The sequence below is a fragment of the Cydia splendana genome, chromosome 1 (genome assembly GCF_910591565.1).
Source record: "Cydia splendana chromosome 1, ilCydSple1.2, whole genome shotgun sequence".
NCBI lineage: Eukaryota > Metazoa > Arthropoda > Insecta > Lepidoptera > Tortricidae > Cydia > Cydia splendana.
Genome location: NC_085960.1, coordinates 27,187,229 through 27,203,779, shown reverse-complemented (window position 1 = coordinate 27,203,779; position 16,551 = coordinate 27,187,229). Strand labels below are relative to the sequence as shown.

General features: G+C 37.2%; 1 long non-coding RNA gene across 2 annotated transcripts; it reads right to left on the bottom strand.

The window, feature by feature from the left end:
- Window positions 1–9,619: 9,619 nt before the first annotated feature.
- Window positions 9,620–16,310, bottom strand: LOC134802383 (uncharacterized). Of its 2 annotated transcripts, none has more exons than XR_010145839.1 (7): window positions 16,199–16,310; window positions 15,629–15,742; window positions 14,971–15,102; window positions 13,493–13,628; window positions 13,008–13,154; window positions 12,031–12,170; window positions 9,620–11,137 (listed from the first exon to the last, which is right to left on the bottom strand). It is a non-coding gene; the product is annotated as an uncharacterized LOC134802383 (long non-coding RNA). The 2 variants fall into 2 exon arrangements; XR_010145838.1 differs by having other exon boundaries at window positions 13,012–13,154.
- Window positions 16,311–16,551: the final 241 nt, after the last annotated feature.

Sequence of the window (16,551 nt, the reverse complement as noted above, 5' to 3'; positions counted from 1 at the left end):
TATATTATAATATAATAAAATAATTCAATTATTGCGGAACACCTATTTTAGTAGGTATTTATGTATTTTAATTAAATATCTGAACTTTCCCTTGGTTCCCTGCTGGGGCATGACTATAAAATTGTGATCTGATAACCACAATAAAGAATAAAAGCGTTTTGGTTCATTTTAGGTATCATTAAACCTATGAAGTAAAATTAAAATTGCAAGAAATGTCGATAGTTTATCGATATGTGTGAGAACTTCTCCTCTCACACTAAACTAATCACTGAAAACACTGTGTATAACGAAATACTTTAATATCAAATACAACACAATAAAATAATACAATTACAATAAAAACAGCCTCCGCTGACAATATTATTTTCTCGAACAGAGAACCGTCATAACATTCTATTCAAACATCCTTCAAGATTCAAACCAGCCAGTCTGTCAACAATTGCCTAGGCCTCTTTGCTCTAACACTCCTCCTCAATTGTTTTCCCTCAGACATCCTATCCTCATCCAAACTCTCCTGGTTCCTTTCACTCTAACGAACAACCTTTAACACACACCCATCTCTCTACGACAAAAATCATGCTTCTCTCTAACAACGGCTTTTGTCAAGACATCAGCAACCATTCGCTTTGTTTCTAAGTACGCCAGCGAAATTGCACCATTTTCGATTGCTTCTCTAATAAAATGGTAGCGAACATGCTTAGTCTGCTGATGTTGCACTGGGTTTTGTGCAATTGCCATAGCGGATTGGCTGTCCGTATGTATTGTTATGGGCGACTCCTCTTTTCCCATAATTTCTGTAAGGAACCTTTGAAGGAATATGGCTTCTTTGGCAGCTTCGGATAGGCTCATATATTCAGCCTCAGCTGTTGATAAAGCTATACTCCTTTGTTTGGTACTTTGCCATGAAATGGCTCCCTTTGCCATCATGAAGACATTGCCGGAATATGACTTTCTGTCAACAAGGTTTCCACCATGATCTGCATCGGCAAATCCTCGTATATATCCGTATGTCATGTCCTTGGAGTACTTGAGTCCCATGCTTTTCGTACCTTTAAGATACCTCAGTATTCTCTTTGTAGCAGTCCAGTGAACTTCCTCATAGTAGTTACAAAACTGACTCATAAAATTTACTGAATGTGCTATGTCAGGTCTAGAACACACAGCTATATACATCAGTGATCCTATCAGCTCTCTGTAGGGTATACTCTCATCAGGTGTATATGGCTCTTGTGGTTTCTGAAAACGTTGGCCTGGAACTCCTGGTGTACTAACTGGCTTGCAGTTTTCCATTTTAAACCTACGAAGGACTTTGTCTATGTATTCCTCTTGGTCGATTTGGATATTTCCGTTTTCTTGTTTAATTCGCATTCCAAGAAACAGTTCGGCCTTTCCCAAATCCTTCATCTCAAATTTTGCCTTCAGTCCATCTTTAACATTTTCCATCTCAATCTTGTTGTTATATAGTATCAAGATGTCATCTACATATACAGCTAGGATTATCGTGTCCTTTTCTGTTTTTCTTATATAAACACACGACTCATTTTTACATCGTTTGAAGTTAAGGCTCTCCAGCTCAACGTGTAACTTCAAATTCCAAGATCTTGGTGCTTGCTTAAGTCCATATAGGGATTTCTGGATAAGACACACGTAGTCTTCCTTCCCTTCCTCTTCGAAATGTGGTGGTTGACGCATGAAGACTCTCTCATTAAGACTTCCATTTAGAAACGCAGTTTTTACGTCCATGTGATCAATTTGTAGACCGAGATTAGCCGCTAAAGCTAGAAGAAGTCTCATTGAACTGTGTCGCACTACCGGTGAGAAAGTCTCGTCGTAATCTATGCCTTTTCTCTGGCTAAAGCCGCGTGCAACCAAGCGAGCTTTGTAACGAGTTTTATTCCCCGCCTCCTTTTTGATTCTAAATATCCATTTGGAATCAACAACGTTGCTTGCTTGTTCAGGCTTTACTAGAATCCACGTTCCGTTTGTCTTCAGTGCGTCAAGCTCCTCCTTAATTGCATCTCTCCATTGTTGAGCATCCTTTCTGGATAATGCCTCTTGCACTGTAAGCGGATCATCCACCTCTGATGTCGCTTGGTAGGTTACATAATCAGGTAACTGAACAGGTTTTCTGTCTCTGAGTGGATATCTCCTTTCTTCCACTAAAGGTTCAACTGATGTATCTCTATTCTCTTCAGCTGGTAAAAGTTCTACTGATATATCTCTATTTTCTTCATCTGATCTCTCTTCAGACGAAGCCCAGTTTTCTTCACAATCAGATATTTCAATATGAGCATCATGACCTCCATCATTTGACTCCAGGTTCTCTACCTGAACCCTTTGCTCTTGCTGAACATTTTGCTGTAGAGTTTCCCGTTGCTGAACATTATCTCTTTGCTGTGGAGTTACCGGTTGCTGTACATGATCTTCTAGGTTAATTGTAACGTGCTGCTTCTTCTCAGGATCATGAGCCCTTGCACCTCCTTCATATTTTTGGTTCTCGAAAAATACTACATTTCGGGCTCTATGCAGCTCTCCATTTGAAGGATCTATCAGCCGGTACCCTTTTGACTCTTCGCAATATCCTACAAATACCAGCTCTTTACTCTTCGGATCCCACTTGGTTCTCTTTTGATCTGGTATGTGCATATATGCCTTGCATCCGAAGACCTTGAGATGACTTAGATCTGTCTTTCGTCCAGTCCACATCTCTTCTGGCGTCATCTCCTTTACCGCTATAGTAGGACTTCTATTTTTTAAGTATACAGCAGTGTTTACTGCTTCGGCCCAAAAACTGACGGGAAGTCCTGCCTCTTGTAACATTGCTCGGCTCTTATCGGCAATCGTCCGATTTGCACGTTCGGCTACACCATTTTGTTCAGGCGTGTATGTAATGGTTAGCTGATGCCTTATGCCATGTTCTTTGAGGTAGGCATCCACTCTCTTGTTTACGTATTCAGTTCCATTGTCAGTTCTTATTACTTTCACTTTCTTTCCTGTTTGCCTCTCTGCTAAATTTATAAACTCTTTTATTTTTTCAAACGCTTCACTTTTAGCTTCAAGAAAATATACGAAAGTTTTTCGCGAGTAGTCATCGATAAAAGTTATATAGTACCTATGACCCCCAATAGACTTACCACTCATTGGCCCGCTAATGTCCGAATGAATTAGCTCGAGGAGCTCTCCAGCTCTCGTAGCCTGGTTACGTTTAAATGGTTGCCTAGTCTGCTTGCCCATCAAGCACGCTACGCAGTCTATTTTGTAGTTAGTAATGTTTGAAAAACTCACCCCTGTTGCCATTTTGTCTCTCAATAAAGTCAGGTTACGTACACTCAAGTGCGCCATCCTTTTATGCCAAAACTCCATCTCGTTTCCAATTGTAGACGCCAGTGCAACTGCCTGTGAGGAACATGTCAGTTTATAAATGCCCCTATCATGCTTTCCGGTTACACATGGGTTCCCTTTTATAGAACATTCATCAGCATTATAAATTTCGCAACCTTTTTTATTAAAAACCACAACCTTATTTTTAGTATTGACCATATTGCTCACACTAAGTAAATTTGAAGACAAGTCTGGTACATACATCACATTACTGATACTAATATCAAGTGAACCATCCTCTACAATACCAAAACCTTCTCCAAAAACCTTACCTCCATTCGCGCAACTCACTTCTACCTCTTTGTCAAAGTTCACAAACTTATCCATCCAGTCCTTCCTGAAACTCATATGTCCTGACGCTCCTGAATCTATTATCCACTCGTCTTGATGAGTCTTCTCTCGATCTACACTGCTTAGTGCCGTCGCCATATGATTCCTCTTCGATTGACGTGGATTGTGTGGACAGTCACAAGCTTTATGCGGTCCCTCGCAAATGAAGCATTTGACAGTCCTCTTCTCTTTGGACTCTTTGTTCCTCTGAACAAATTTCTTATGAGTGTTGTGATGCTTTGATGAAGTGAGCGCTGAGCTCGAACTAGGCTTGTTACTTGGGCCTGCACTCATTTTGTTCTCATCGAGTTGCAGCAGTTTTGTTTTAACATAGTCCGAAGTTAAGGTTATGTTCGCGCTCTCCAGCGCCAACCTCATAGGCGCATATTCCTCAGGTAGGCCTTGTAGCATTAGTGCTGCTAGTAATTCGTCATCGATTTCTTTATCTAAGTCTGCTAGTTGGTTGCTAACTTGCATCAGTTCAGTTATATATTCAGTTATTGAATTAAACATGTTCAATTTTAGGCTCACTAGCCTTGACAACAATCTACAGTTGATACCTTTATCTTCGTAAGCTGCTTTCAGATTATTCCACGTCTCGTACGCCGTAGTAGCTTTACGCACGTGCACCTTGCACTGACTCTCGATCAGTAAACATATTTTGGTTCGCGCTCTCTGATCGTTTCTCTTTGCCGTAGCATTTGTAGTGTCAGCAACTGCCTCAATATACTACCACAAATCGTCGTGCACCAATATGCACTCCATGTCAAACTTCCAGGTATTCCAGTTATTGTTACCTTGCAATTTCTCTATGCTCGGGAGCCCCGGTCCCGCATTCGACATGTTGGTACTCATTGTGTTGTTACTCGAACGAACGTAGGACGTTTTAGGTAGGTAGTTCTTACCGCCGTATTCCTCTAGATCCAACATAAAATATTTCTCTCTGAGCTTTACACTAGTGTTGTACCTTGTTCATGATTAGATCGATCAGATTTTTGGAAATCGTGCTTCCCATAACCTGTGAGAACTTCTCCTCTCACATTAAACTAATCACTGAAAACACTGTGTATAACGAAATACTTTAATATCAAATACAACACAATAAAATAATACAATTACAATAAAAACAGCCTCCGCTGACAATATTATTTTCTCGAACAGAGAACCGTCATAACATTCTATTCAAACATCCTTCAAGATTCAAACCAGCCAGTCTGTCAACAATTGCCTAGGCCTCTTTGCTCTAACAATATGACTTTATCGACATGGCTACAGCAAAGTAGGCCACATTGTTAATCGTACACTAAACAAAAGTGGTCCCACTGACAGCTCGCTTGGAAGGTATCTCTGTATATTATTATATTACTATGTCAAATTTCAGACCTATCAGTGCGATAGTTTTTCCGTAAAGTGTACCACAAGAATGCATAGTTTGTCGAATAGTGATAGTAATAAATGATTAAAAAATTTTTTGTAAAAGAATCTAAGAATAAAATAGAAATTAATGTAATGAAGGCAACTGAAGTGACCATAATAAATATGGTTATCATATTTTTTCAAGGGATGTTTGATGGAAGGGGACTTCAGGTTTGAGCGCCATCTTAACTGGCGTGCGTTGGGATCGATTGCTTTGTTTTTTGCTCATTAACACATTCAACACCAAGAACCCGACTGTCGGGTACACTGTTCGTAGCGACTACGCGCTACATACGACGAAACCGTGGCTACGCGCTACGAGCGTAACCCGTAGCACTTAGTGGTATTGAATGTGTTAATATTGTTTAAAGTGTAAAGCCCCCTCCAGACTATCCGCGTGAATCGCGGGCGAAGCCGCGAACGCGAGTGTGGAGTCGATTTCGCTGTCTGCGAAAATCGACTCCACACTCGCGTTCGCGGTCGATATTAAATCGATAGTCTATTATACAGTAAACTAATGTGGTAGTGTGCAGCAAGGCCTATTGACTTCCTTGGAATGACGTAACCCTTCATAATTGTACATGTGTGCTCCGTTCCTAGAGGAAGATTGCCAGTAATTACCATAAAAATATTTTACTACAGCAACATTGCTAGAACTGGCTTTGTCTATACGATTTCTAGGAACAAATCCAATTATTTTATCAAATATATTTTGATTTGTATTTTATGAAGTAGTCGAAGTCATATGTAAATTATTATCTATTTCAGTTTGTCTTTGTCTATGTTCATAAAATCTATGAAGGGTAGACGTGCCTCTACCCTCCATGATAAAATTTAAAAAAATCTTTGTCAATAGGCCTCTTTGATAGGCCTTGATTTGGGTCTGGCCGGTAAGAACATAGGCAAGACAAAAGTCTGTAATGTCAATGCTGTCATTAAAGTCATTTAACGCAAAAATATCAGTTTTCATATAAAACGATTTATTCACTTGAAATATATTTATTTACCTATTAATTTTAAAAATAAAAACTATTCATATGTACGAGCAACATATCTAAATGCGTCTTTGCACAGACTTAGTTAAATTTAAACCGTTGTAGTAAACCAGAAACAGCGATAATTTCAAGGTAAGAAATACATATATTAATCTTTAAATAAAAATGAGCGTACTAATTGCCAAATTCAAATATAATAATTTAATCTTACTATCCCCGTAAGTCCCGCGGACGCTATATCGCGTCCGAAATTTTAATCAAAATTCATCATAGATGTTAAACCTCACATTGTTTAAGCTGGTAAATTTAGACCCGGTAGCAATTAGCGACGTTAGTAATTAGGCAGTTAGATTATATTGTTTAATTTGTGACTGTTTTGTTTTAGAGAGGGAATCAGCAGATGGCTTGAGCGTGAGATAACACTATAATCCTGGGCCGTCATATGATTTCTTGTAAAAAGCTCAAGGGGCACGTATCTGCCGCATATCCAGACTAGTATCCCGGTGACCAAGAACGCTGCGCGGAGCTGTGAAGCAGAAAATGTCCGATAACCGGATAGATGTAATAACAACTTGTAACTATTTGCCATATCAATGTATGTATTCATATGTATTGCTCCTAACATATATACAGTAATCCTAATAGGAATGAAAATATTTATATCTTAATATACTTTTTTGTTACCTTTTATATTTGACGAATTTCTAAATATAGTACCTAATACTGGATTCGTCAATCTACGCGTCCAAAGTTAAAACGGCCGTTTTTGTTTTGAGCTCATAGATCGACGAATCCAGCAACATAAAAACTAGTTTGGTGTATTCAAAAGGTACTTAAATACACAATACAGTCAGTAGCGGTCCCCTTTTTGAAAAACCTGTCGCTAAATTTAAATAATCACGATTATTTAGCAGTGGCGCTAGTGTGCACGTTGATGGGCTCTTAAAAACCTGACCCCAACAAAAAAGAAAAAATACAAAAAAAAAATCCCTCTCCGGGATTCGAACCCAGGACCATTAGCTTCCTGAACGGGATTACTGCCAATACCCGCTAGGCTAAACGGGTTGTCAATTCTAGTTACAATGGTATCCTACCAGAGCGCTAGTAGTATAAACGAACTTTTGAAAGGGACATTTTTTGTATGGAGTTATCGTTCTTCTCCTAGTGAGTATTATATTCTTTGGTGTGCAGTGAATGGAGAATTGGTCTTGAAGCACGTTTTGCCGTCATTTTGGAGTCTACGGCCGGTTGTCCATGTGTTCCTTGTAAAGTTCGCTATCGCTTTACAAGAGCTAAATCACCAATGAGAATGGATGTTTAATGGATATGACCAAATAACTGGTAGAGACGCTTTTACTTAAAGTATTTTGAAAATGAAGGCTACTGAAGACATTACTATCGGAATTGACCTAATATGAATAGTATTTACTGAAGACGTTTACCGGATTGACTTACTGAAAAGACAAAAAATTTACTTATGACGAGGCAGTATGGCTTAGAGCTTTAGCCTGTCCTGATGGACGAAAAAAAAAAAAATTGATGGAAGGGACTTGTCATTGTCCTAGACCTGGGGCCCTACCGTGAAAATCGAACGATAGAGCGCCATCCGCACGTAAATTAGTTCGAACGAACCAACTGAAGCCTACCGGGAAACTCTTTCGTTTTGGCTTACGTCTTTCGAATCCATAGAATTGACCGACGTGAATGGAATGAACGAACCTAACGTTAAGTGTGCATCACACTTCACATCCTACGCTGGGACATTAAACCGGTAAATTAATAATTTACTTAAAACTGAGTTAGATATACTTAAATAATTAGTTTTACGTACTTATAACATACAATGATACTAAAAACCTTCGTAGAATAAGTTTTAATACCAATTTAACATTTTTTGCTGTTTGTCGAATATAATTTTAATAGATTAAGCAGTAGTGTCAAGACTGTCAATGTCAAATTCATTGTTTACTGTCTCATGACTGTCTTGATGTCGCCGATGTTTGTCTGTTGTACCACATATTTTAATATTATAAAATTTGTATTTACATTGAAAAGGTAAGAAAATCTTTATCTTGTCTTTAAAAAAAACTTTCTAAGCAGAAGAAATTACCGTTATAATTGAAGTACTTGACGAATTTTTGAAACTATGTATCACAATGTACCTACTTTTGATTATTTTAGTTGCTTTTAAACATATAAATTACTTCCTAGTACCCGATGACTTTCGAAACTACATATGTAGTTTCATTGCATACTTTTGGTTACTCTCGCTCGACTTATGAAACAAATAAGAATAAGATACTTGGTAAACAGTGAACAGTTGTAGTTTTTACATAAACTAATTATTTTAGCAGTTTAAAGGATAATTTTCAATCTACCTATTATTAATATTTTCTCAAAAGTAATTTATTTTATTACTTTGTAAGTTCTTAAGGTCAAATAGTCTATTGATTGTCCGCGGCTCCTGTAGCCGGTTATTTTAGAAAAATATGCTCTAATTCATGTGTTTTTTTAGTTCCAGACTAGTGGGAATCACAATGGACCTACAGTGAGCACCCTGGCAAGGAATATGTTCAAGCTTATAGCTTCCAGCTATTGCTGGAAAATGGAAATTTCTATAATGATATGGAGGCCAACAAAGGTAGGCATTTTTACTGATTTAAATCACAGTAACGTTTCGTACTCATGAAACTATCCTGATTGTGTATGAGATAATCTACGATTTTCTTTCACTTTCATACTTTCTTTGAAATAAAAGTGTCTGCCCAACGCCAACTAGGTACATGGGTACCTACTTACCTAGATGCCAAGTAGGCTAGCTACATACTTATATATCCTATACGTCATGCTTTAAAGGTCTACAAATGTCTAAATTATAATAAATAAGAATCATTAGATTTGACATATAAACTTAATTTCAATTTTACACCGTTCACTGGAGTATGGTTTAATACAATAATTTGTATATATCTAAATATAATTCTTGTTTTTATTAACATTTCCACAGACTCCAGAGCATGTCTGGCAGCGCCTCATAGGGCTATCCTGCCCTCGACTCCCAGTCTACCAGCCGCGCCGGTCCGTCGCCTAATCACAACTCCAACCCGGTCAACCGCAACAGGAGCCACAAGAATGTGAGGTGGTGCTGGAGATGAAGGTGATCGAAGCCAACGACCACTTATACACCCGCGAACTGATGCGGTGGAAAAAACTTTGGTCTTTTTTTAACATTAATTTTATAACTTTATTTGCTTAGACTGATTTGAAATATTCTTTATTGAAAGTGTATAATGTATATAGAGATTTGTCCGATTTTTGTTAAAACAAAAAATAATAAAATTATACGCAAAGTATATTTTATTGAATTTAGCTATTTTTATCAGTACACGGAAGCGTCGCGACTATATCTCGCGGATCGTCGGGCAGTGGTCGAACACGTAGTTGGGAGATTTTCAATAAAAAGTTTGTCTTCACATTAACATTGTTTTATTTATTAATTTGTGTAAAAAATTTAACAATTTTACCAGGCTAAGGGTTAAGGGTTATATTTCCCACGTATGGCACTTCAAACATCTGTTCTATTTTTGATGAGTAAGACATTCAATTGTCATTTTCGAAATGTTAGCCTGGTAAAGGGTTAAAATTGTATAATTATATTTTAAATATTAATATAATAAAATTTGGGACTAGCTGAATGCAGCACATGCACAAACAGGCGGCAAATGGGCAGAAGCTTCCTCCTCCTCCCTTATTGTCTACATTCGAAAAGAGTTAGTCAGACCAAGATATTAAGCGATTTTTATAGCACAGACGCGCAAATGTTATTTAAATACATAATTTCATAGAAATTTGGAATTTAAAATACACTTGCACGTTTGTGCTATAAAAATAGCTGCATACTTATCTTGGTCTCACTCTAATGTCATTTACATATTATTGACTAATCATTGACTATGTTTATTTGCACATACAAGAGTAAGAAATAAAATAGCCTACCTAACCTTATAAAATTATTTATCATAGGTACATTTATAACCGTTTCGGTGCGGTTGGCACGACAGGCGTGTCATCAATGATTTCAACGTGTGGCGCATGACACGACAGGCGTGCGATCATATTCTATGGCGTAAGGCACGCCTGCCGTGTCATGAAATAATTGTTCGCCGCCACAGCCAAAAGTTTTCGAAGTTTACACAACTCAGATATAATATAACATTTAGATTTTTACATTACAAGTCTTATATATTTCGTTCGTGTGTAATTATTCCTTTACGAGTAACATGTTTGCTTATCGTTATATACTATACTACTACACTGATTGTTTTGTAACAAAATTCTGCCATGGAATTTTGAACAATACATACATCTTAAAAAATAAACACACGCATTATACATCTTTAAATTTTAAAGTATTCTATCTATCTATCTTTGTATATCTACATCATTTATATCGATGGTCAAATATTCAGAACTATACTAGACAAAGTTATGCAATCATAGTTAATAACACAATCGGCACAATCTGTGTCTGGTTAAGACACATATTTTAAATCACTCAGAAACAAATGTAATTTATTGTACCTGCTAGGTATATTACTCCGTAGTCAACTTGGCCAATACAACTCTTAGTGCTGCTAATCGTGTATTAGTTTAACTAGCAGGTACAATAAATTACACAATTTATTCCTGTAAAGGAGGCGATTCAAATATATGTGCCTTATTATCCTTATGCCTTACATTAGCTTTCTAAGGTGAATTTAATAATTACCACAGCATGGCCTCATAGGAAATAAGACTAGTTTGCTAGCCTCTGCTTATATAGTAGATAAGTCTTAGTCTTCTTCTATACTACGTAGGTACGGGGCATTGGGTAATAGTTGCATTATCAGCTGGTAATGTAGCTCCTTGAAAAGCCGGCAGTGTTATTTTCATCGCCGTCGTCGGGAGTACGGTCTTCGCGTATAGGCACAGCACGGATCACAGATCAGACAGTAGTGGCCATGGTGGTGGTGTAACTGAAACATCATAAGAATTGGTATTAGAATTATTACTATACTTACTATGTACTAATATTACTGTTTGACATCTTCATTACATTACTAGGAATTTCATTATTATTTAGAACAGCGGTAGGCAACAGGCGGCCCGTGAACCTCTCACTTGCGACCCGCGAGCCCCCTTGGCTATTTTGTATGTAATATTGACAAACGACAATGTTTGATAAAGTAACACATATTAACAAAGTGCGGCCCGCTTCAACTTTTTAACTACTATGTGGCCCTTGGCTGCTAAAATGATGCCGACCGCTGATTTAGAATACTAATTTTATGATTCTTATTTTCTTTAGACGCTAGTTTACAATGACTTCGCCATTTTGAAAGTTTTCGACGTGTAATAGTTACATGTCGTTGAAGTGTCGCCGGGAAACAGACACACACCAACAATGCGCGTGCTATCCCTGTGGAAAGCGTATCTAAGTATAAGCCTATAGTAGGACCTATGCCGATGGTTGTTGGATCTGTCGGCGAATGAAACAGCTTTCTCGTCACCCCCCAATGCAAATCTACACAATGGATGGTTAACTTCATAGCTACAGTCCAAAACGCAGACACATTCGCAGACAAGTGGCCGTCCCTACAACGTAGTATCAGGATTTTTTTAAACTCTGCCTATGTTACTTAATATCAGTTTTTTTTTTAATATCTAGGTAACTTAGTAATACATAATATGTATGTTAGAGATAGTTCGAAAAGTGTATACATATTTATGAATTTTATGATACTGACTATGTATTATTAACAGTATAAGTGTCTTGGCATCTTGCAGCTGTAAACTTATACTTAGTGTTTGCCTGAATAAATAAAAAATAATAAAGAACTGCAAATCAGTGTCCATAACACTAAGTTACCTTTTAATATCCCAAATGTTAGCTCTATAGTGGAGCGCGCCTTCTTTTGTATGGCGTTATAGCCTCGGGGATTCTTCTGCGGCGCCGCTTGCAGAAATCATAAGGTGTCCCGTGTTCCCGCAGTGGATACCCGGAGTCTTCTAAAATTATAATAAGCACATTATATTAATAGTGGGTTAATATCTGCCTAAAAACCATCGCTGGTGTTACGGAACCTTTCCTGAAGGCCGCAATGGAAACATTTATTTGTAACTAACACAAACAAACGAAGAGTCTCTCACCCTAAATGCATATAAAATAAGCGGCAATTATTGCCGTTCTGTCAGGGATAATAATATAAAATAAGACACAATTATATTCCTATTATTTCCGTCATCCACATTTTGCAACTAGAGTTAGACCAAGATAAGGCTGCAACGATATTGATAGCATGCACAGTGTAGGTAAGTGTTATTTATGCGTCATAATTTCATAGAAGTTTGACGTTTAAAATAACAGTTGCACTGCGTGTGCTATCAGAATCATTGCAGTCTTTTCTTGGTCTAACTCTAGGGTCATTCGAAATATTTCGTAAATAGTTTCCGTGATGAGCTAAACCTTTTAGCAGCCAAGGGCCACGTAAGTACATAGTTGTTAACAATGTTGAAGTGGGCCGCACTTTATTAATATTTGTGAATTTATCAGATATTGTCGTTTGTCAATATTACATACAAAATAGCCAGCAAGGCTCGCGGGCCGGGCTGCAAGCGAAAGATTAGCAGGCCGCATGCAGCCCGCGGGCCGCCTGTTGCCGACCGCTGCGTTAAACCATTAATGAACCCCTGACGTAACATGTGCATCTATGTCTGTCTGTAGTACGTAGCTCCCAAACACACATACACTCACACAGGCTCATTGATCTTACTGTAGGATCGTTTAGTGTATGATTAAGAACACAATATATATTTATATAAATTATTAAGTTATAACATACCTACCTACCTAATGTGCGCTATTTCGCTGGTACCACATGCCCGCTGCTCGAAGTAGTCTTGACTAATGCTATTGCTACATATGAAGGCGTCGTGGGTTGCCCTGCCGTACGACGCGTCCATGTTAATGATGTAGTTGACTTGTTCCCATATCTGAAAACCGAACGTTACATAATGTTAATTTATATTTCACCATAGTACGAATTTAGTTAGCTTAGCTCCCTTTTGCTTGTATTGTACAATTCTAATTTATTCCTATTTTTTCAGTCATCCACATTTTACATCTAGCGTCATTCGACAATTTTGTAAATCATTTTTTCCATGATGCGCTAACTAAACGATTAATTGATTGTGTGTGTGTGTGTGTGTGAATTAATAAAAATGAACACACACACACACATACACACACATGCTGATTAATATTACTGTGGTATCGTAGTGCGTGATTAGAAACACCAAATATATGTATATAAATTATAACACATACATACCTAATGTACACTATTTCGCTGGTGCCACACATGCCAGCTGCTCGAAGTAATCTCGACTAACGCTGTTGCTCCATATAAAGGGGTCGTAGGTTGTCCCACCATACGACTTGTCCACGTAATTGATATGATCCCGTATCTGAAAACCAAACGTCAGTTGTTGTTAATTTCTGTTTCACTTTAGTACGAAGTTACAAAAAATGGAAGTCAAATTCAAATCATGAATATTTTAGAGTAGGTATACAGTAGTATACACATCTTCTATAAAGTCTGGAAATAAGTAATGTAAGGCTTAGTAAATTAAATAAATTAATAATCCATACTTTCATACTAATATTATAAATGCGCGTAAAAGTGTGTCTGTCTGTTACCTCTTGACGCTTAAACCCCTGAACCGATTTGGACTTAATTTGGTATGGATATAGTTTGGGCCCCGAGAAAGGGTTAGTTTTTTTCAATCATCGTCATCATCCCACGCAGACGATGTCGCGGGCAGAAGCTAGTAATTAATAAATATCTTGGACACGGCGCGTATAGTACCTACGTCGATTCCTCTCACTGCGGCCTTGACCACCGGCAGCTTGGGCCTTGCCCCGCTGCTGGCGGCATTCTAGGTTAGTTTTTTTTTATAATATGTTTATATATTTTTTATTGTTTTGTGTTTTTTTTTATATTCTACTTATATATTCAAATCGTAAAAAACCTAAAAGCTAAGACACAAATCGACCTAGTCCAATAGAAAGCTAAATAAAGCTTGTATTGTGAGTACTAAATGAAGATATAATTATACAATAGATAGAATAATATAAAACATTCATAACTCCGGATCATATATCTGTGATAAACACAGAAATAAATACCTTTACCAGGATTCGAGCTCGAAAATTCCTCTTTCATTGACGGGGTCACTACCGACTGGGATAAGAGCCAGTTTAAAATTAAAATATTTTGGGATTAGAATAAACTGGTTAAGATTATTATTCCACAAAATTATTTTTACACACATGGAAAACATGAAATATACTGATCAATATATCAACCTCCTAATAGGATAAAGAGGCAATCTTTTTTTATAAGGTACACTAAAGAGACAACTTTCAAAACATTATTACAATAGTATACAGTAGTATAAATAAGAGGTAGGTTTTTTTATAAAATTGCCCTTCAAAACAAGCACAGAAATAGACAAGCTGTTTTAGCTGCTTGTATTAGACTAATAATAATAATATATCTGCCGGAAATAAAATTGCGTATCATTTTATTAGGCAGTCGTCCGTTTTATACCATTTATATCCCTTAGCCCAGTACTTATCATCACCATCGCTTGCACGCATTAGCCTAGTTAATTTTAGATACCATCAACTCTCAATAGTCCTTACACCCTGGCGGATGCTGCCTCTGCGTGTGTTCCATGACGCGGGCAAGGGCAGCATCCGCTCGGTTTACCCCTTACATTTCATTAAGTGTCAAAAGGGACTCACGTGTTGCCTACGGCTCCGCGCACGCCTCCCAAAGGTCCGGAACACCATTGTTCCGTGATGGAAAAGATATACAAGAAGCGGTCTTCATATTCCTATGGCCCATGAAGGGTCACATGTGTGCATCGAAAACCCCTGGAATGCAGAATGAAATTATTAGTACTTAATTTATGAAATATGATATAAGATTAATGTGCATTACTTCTAATGTACAATGTATGTATAACTATTTTTTTGAGAAGAGCCCTGCTAAGTATTTACTGAAATACTGGTTAAGTACTACTTAGCATCAATTATGTATATATGTAAACTTCTTTTAGAATTGGGTAGATACGTAATTATTGTATGTAGGTAAGATTACCTACATATAAGGAACACTGTGTATAGATAGAGTGGGGGCTAGAACAACCTTAACTGTAAATGTTTTATGTATTTATTTATTTTAACATTTCAATCAGGTAAGAAGACCCATATATTACAAATACAATTTGACTGGACAATTCTTCTTTTTAAACCCAAGTTTTTTTTTAACAATATCTATCAGTATATTTTATAAATTCATATTCATTCATGGCATATTAAGTAGTACGTGCCAGGTACTCACAGTATTATTTTATCTGATATGAGGTTATTATAAATAATGTAAACAAATTTCACTTACCCGGCTTTAATGATAGCCCATACTGATAAGACCGGGGTAATTTAGCAGTTGGACACCGCTTGCTGAGAAACAGGCATCCATTTGGTCCCGGCCCACTTCATCTTGATAATCTGCCTGCCATAAAAGTTTAAATGGAAAAATAACGTAGAAGTACACTACTTTGCGAACAACTCAGTTTGAATCTCGGCATTATTTATTTATGTGATGAGCACAGATATCTGTTCCTGAGTCATTTGGTGTGTGTTTTCCATGTGTGTATTTATTATATATCACAACATAAGCCTTCTTGAGCTTATTGTGGGGCTTTGTCAATTTGGGTAAGATTGTCCCATAACATTCATATACTTACATATATTATTAAATTAATATCTTCTGTATAATACAAAAATACATTCTATCAAATGGTATATTATTTTAATTAGATACTGACAGACACTACATAGCTTCCCATGAAGGTAGAACTTACAATACTTGAAACATACATCTTGCAATGCTCTAGACCTTTTATTGTGAATGTTCAATGTTTTGACTATTTGATTAATGACTTACGAAATAATCTAAAAAGTATACCTTATTGAACAGGGTCCTACAGCTATTTCGTCGTGGATGTGGAAATATGCAGCGTGGTATTTACAAACTCCGCGTCCAGAACTTTCACTTAGCGGAATTTTTCTCGCATTAGGCACATATAGAAGCGGCTTGTTGCCGGATATCTTCAGCCAGGTTCTCTTGCGACAGAAACATCTTTGTAATAGTTCACAAACAAACAGTACAATTTCACGCAGCACGACACAATCAACTATAATAATAAAATACACGAAGGGCATGATACCCTATTATGACAGAATGAAATTGCCAGGTCATGAAATTGAAAAAACAGGAGCACTGCTTTGAAACTGCGAGTTGATCGAGCATAATCCCCA